Source organism: Macaca nemestrina, chromosome 17 (genome assembly GCF_043159975.1).
Source record: "Macaca nemestrina isolate mMacNem1 chromosome 17, mMacNem.hap1, whole genome shotgun sequence".
Taxonomy (NCBI): Eukaryota; Metazoa; Chordata; class Mammalia; order Primates; family Cercopithecidae; genus Macaca; species Macaca nemestrina.
In genome coordinates this window covers 74,489,120-74,493,983 of record NC_092141.1, presented here as the reverse complement: position 1 = coordinate 74,493,983, position 4,864 = coordinate 74,489,120, and the positions used below count along the sequence as shown (strand labels likewise).

The 4,864-nt window shown below is 47.5% G+C and overlaps 1 long non-coding RNA gene across 1 annotated transcript; it reads right to left on the bottom strand.

The window, feature by feature from the left end:
- Positions 1–1,414: 1,414 nt before the first annotated feature.
- Positions 1,415–2,282, bottom strand: LOC139359383 (uncharacterized). Its single transcript, XR_011615297.1, has 3 exons — positions 2,109–2,282; positions 1,708–1,790; positions 1,415–1,434 (listed from the first exon to the last, which is right to left on the bottom strand). It is a non-coding gene; the product is annotated as an uncharacterized lncRNA (long non-coding RNA).
- Positions 2,283–4,864: the final 2,582 nt, after the last annotated feature.

Here is a 4,864-nt window from a genome sequence, read left to right as displayed (position 1 = left end):
CTGGACAGCAGTTGGTGCTTAAGATCAAGTGAGTTTTTCCTTCAGGGAGAAGCTGGAGAAAGCACGAGAAAGCGTGCTTAAATCCTTGGGGGGTTGTTTTCAGTTGAATAAGACAGCCTGATTGGAAAAAAAAAAAAGGCAAGGCTGAGTGCAAAGCCAGTGCCCCCTGCCTCTGCTTGGAGCCCATCACCCCCACCCTGCCGACCCCCAGGAGAGCCAATGCTAAGCTCACAGTGAATCAGTGAATTGGAAGAATCCAGGTTCTGCTCTGCCTCTTTCTTTCAGAGACAAAAATAAGGTTCTGGAAGGTGCAACTTAAAATAGACCTTTCATAAAAGATTCATTCCTGAACAAGAATGTCACAAAAGCATGAAATGTGAAATAGGTTGCAATCTGAATTCCATTTGAAGTCTTTGGTGGCAATTATTTTAAAAATTCCCCCACAAAAGGTGCTTTTCAATCATAGGACAGCAAGTAAGAGAGAACAGGGCCAGAGAATTTCTTCATTGGGGGAAAAACTAGTTTCAAGTTTTAGGTACTGATTTAAGGCATTTTGCAGAATATGCATGGGTATTAAATGGATTTAGTTTCTTTAAAAAAAAAAAAAAAAAGCCTAGAGCCATTGCAGAAAAATGCCTGAAAAGCAGAGGCTCAAACGAGATGTAAATTACCTCCAGGAACAGCCTAATAAGCCATTACTAACCACTGAGTCACTCTCTGTGAACAATATGTGCACTTAAGGATTGAGAACTATTGTGTCCTCAGAACCTCTTGGGAGATTGGGGTTGGAGTGATTGTGGTTCTGTCAGTAGATCTGTCTGTGTTTGGAGACTAGTTCCAGAGCTTGCTCTTTGATAGGAGATCCTGGGGATCCCCTCTTGAAATAGACTTGCTTTCTATCAACACTGCACTCACCTGCAAACAAATCTAGGTTGACAAAAGCAGCAATTTCTGGGCAGCCTCTCTGCTCCATCTGGTGTTCCTTACCTCGTTTTGTTTTGTTTTGTTTTGTTTTTCCTCCCCAGATCATTTTACCTCACTCACTAGCAAGGGGGAGGAGGTGTAGGTTCTTCTCTTTCCTTTTCCTTGGGTGCTTGGCATGGTGTCAATAGCATAAGTTAAAATTCTAGGCTCATAACAGCTTTCTACAGACAGGTCTCAATCTCCTTCCTTGCCTCTGTAGGGTCTACTTGGGGGTTCATTCCACCTGGTGTCCTTACCCCAGGTCAGTTTCCAGGGGTGAATTTCAGATCCATATGATTTCTCGTAGGTTCCAGTTCTCCCCCTCTAGAAGAAAGGTCTGGAGTGGTAAATTTGAAGTGGGCCGGGCACAGTGGCTCACACCTGTAATCCCAGCACTTTGGGAGGCCGAGGCGGATGGATCACTTGAGAGTTCGAGTCTAGTCTGCCCAACATGGCGAAACCCCATCTCTACTAAAAATACAAAAAATTAACCGGGCATGGTGGGGTGTGCCTGTAGTCCCAGCCACTTGGGAGGCTGAGGCATGAGAATTGCTTGAACCCGGGAGGCAGAGGTTGCAGTGAGCTGAGATTGCGCCACCGCTCTCCAGCTTGGGTGACAGAATGAGACTGTGTCTCAAAAAGAGAAAACTGGCTTTGTCTTATATATGGCCCCTCTCCACACCCCTCCAGGCCAGAGAAAATAAAACAAAACCCCAAATGCTTGGAAGTGGTTATGGCACTCACAATTCCCAATGGCCACTGGGTTTTCCTTCTGATCCTTTATGACTGATAATGTTAATTGCGCCTCTCATCCACAGGTGTGCTTTCTGGAGGGTTTGGAAGGAGTGGCGTGAATGCCGACAAGTCACTGGGGTTCAGTTCCAGCAACTCTTTTTAAGGTGAAAAGAGAACCAGTGTTAGGGTGGCCCCCAAGCAGAGATAGAGCCTAAGTGAGTGCAGGTGGCCCTGGGACAGGTGGGGTGGGAGGGGTTGTGCTGGCAGTGGGGCTGGGGCAGCAGCTCTTCAGGGACAGGAGCTGGGCTCAGCTAGAGGATGCCAAGGCCAGTGCTAAGGAGTGAGGAAGGAGCAGAGAGGAGCCTGGCAAGGCGTTCACATCCCCATGAAAGCCGGGGGACCAAGCTTGCCTTGAATGAAGCTGGGCACCGCAGGGCAGAGGACACTCAGTTTCCACTTCATGTCTCCTTCTGGGAATAAGGTTTCTGACAATAAAGGACCGCCCTAGCAGTGGGGCTGCACTCCAGACAGGAGTCCTCATAGAATCCCAAACTCTCAGGGAAGGTGATCAGCTTTTCCTGGTTGGGACAGCACATTCTGGGTTTTAGCACTGAAAGTCCCACCTCCTCGAAACCCCCTTAGTCCTGGTGAGCCGCTTCCTCACCCTATGATCAGGTGTTCCCACCCCACTCCCCACCCCAGGAAGGAGCTGCAGAAGCAGGTGTGTCACAGAGCAGACTTATAGGAACCCAAACGTACCTTGCCACATCTAGAGCAAGTGGAGTTGGGCATTTTATCACAGAACCCAGCTGTGCCCTCATTTATAAGCGAGAGAGGGAAGAGAAAGAAAAATCCCGTGTTGATCTTCGGAATCCAGTGCCAAGTTTCTAGTCTGAAACACACACACAGTGTCCATGCAATGTAGGTGCTTTTTTTTTTTTTTCAAACACCTGTCAGGCAATGTTGGGTGGTAAAAACAATACCTCTTCATTAGGCCCTGAGCACCTACTGTGTGCCAGCCACTGTTGCAGGTGCCTGTCATACAGGAACACATCTAATTATCAAAACAATTCCATGAGATGAATAAGATTTTCTCAGTTTTCAGCTGAGAAACTCAGAGAAGTGAAGACATTTGCCCTGGTAGCAAGTGGCTGAGCCACAAATAGAGGCAAAAGCAAAAAATAGAGGTGGAGGTGCTGTGCAGACACAGAGAAGCGCATGGTATGACTGCTATGTAGGGTGAGTGGGGCGCTTCAGCTGGCACGTGGGCTGGGTGTGGGTAGTGGGGTACAATAATTTCATTTATTTAACAAATACTCATGTAGTGCTTAACCTGTTAGGTACTGTCCTAAGAGGGTGAACCATTGTAAACTCCTTTCATTCCCATAATCACCATTCATGAGGATAGTCTTTGATGCTGTAAACAAGGGGTTCTCAACTGAAGGCAATTTTGCACCCCAGGGGACATGCGACAAAGTCTGGAGACAGTTTTGGATTGTCACAAATGTGTGGGAGAGTGGGGGAGGTGGTACTGGCATCTCTGGGCAGAGGGCAGGGACAGTGCTAAACATTCTTCAGTGCACAGGACAGCTCCCACAACAGTGTGATCCAGCCCAAAAGTCAAGAGCGCTGGGGTTGGGAAAGTCTGTTGTAACTCATGGGAATGACTGGGGCTCTGGGAGGTGCAACCTGAAAATGGTCAGTGTCCACGGCCACTCCCCTTCTCCAAAATAAGCCTGGAGTGGTTTTTCTATTGGTTTACATCTTGCTGTCTTTTCTAGGGTTCACCCCAGAGTTTAAAATCAACTTCTTAGTTGCCGTGCAAGCAGCTGCAGTTCTCTGGCAATGCCACCCAGCTTTGTTCTGGTTTGTTAAGACAGTGAGCTGGATTCTACAGTTACTGCCCATGAAAGCCCCATAAATGGCATTCACAGCCATTAGCGGGGCTGGGTTGCCAGATGGGTAAGTTGAACTTTGTAGGATGACTAACACTCCAATGCCCTCTAGGGTTCGTCCAGCTGCTCAGTTACCCAAGCCTTTGCCAGGTTGCAGAAACGTTGGCCATGGACAAAATCAGAGTTCAAACAGGCATGAGGTGGAGCCTGAGCAGCACCTCTGAGCTCATGTTGGCTGGCTCCTCATAGCAGGCTGGCACCTGCTCTGAGTGGGACAGAGAGGCTGCTTGGGGACCCCAGCCTCCATCCTTTGCCTCATCATGGGCTGTTATTTTTAACCTCAGGGGATCTGAACTAGCTGATGTTAAAACGGAAACTTTCTCCTTAGGGGCTTGGAAGCTTAGCTGCCTAGGCCTGGAAGGGGTTTCGGAGGTCATGCCATCTTGTCTCTCTGCCCGACAGGATCCTCCCTATGCAGGATCAGTTACATCATTTGCAGGACCTGGCACAAAATGAAAACGTGGGGACCCATGTTGAAAAATTATTAAGAATTTCAAGATGGCATTTCAAGAGCAATTTTTCATGCTCTGAAGTATCAGAGCATGAAACCAAGCACACGGCCCTCTGAGTGTGAGGCCATGTGTGACTGTACAGGTTGACACCCATGAAGCCAGCCTTAATACCATGTTACCCTGTGATCCCTGACAGTATGTAAAGGCTTGCTTAGGAGGGGCTTGGTTTGCTCCTGTTATGCCAGTGTAATTATAGGGTCCCCCTTCCACTCTCAACATTGTCCTGGTTTAGACAACAAATTATATTATGTGGTAACCTTATAATTACATGACAACCTTCTAGGTAATTTCCTGTCATCCTATCTATGTTGTAATGTCACACAATGTCTAGCCATTGCATCATTTTATGTAGGGGACCAAGTGATAATGACCTTTTTTGTTTGCGGTCATCGTTTACTGAGCACATGTGCGTGTACTAACTCACTTCATACTCACAGCGATATCGGAACAGGGGAGTATATATTTGCAGTTGAAGTAAGCGCAGCTTAGAGAGGGTGAATGCTGTCAAGTGGCTGGTGAGTGGCAGATCTAGGACCTAAGCCACGGTAGTGTACGATTTCCTGCTGGAGTGATCAGTTGCCCCAGTTTGTCTGGGAGTGATGAGGTTCTTTGAGCATGGGACTTTTTAATTTTAAAACTGGATAAGTCTTGGCCAAGCTTGGACAAACTAGTTACCTGATTCCAAGTCCACTCCATCTT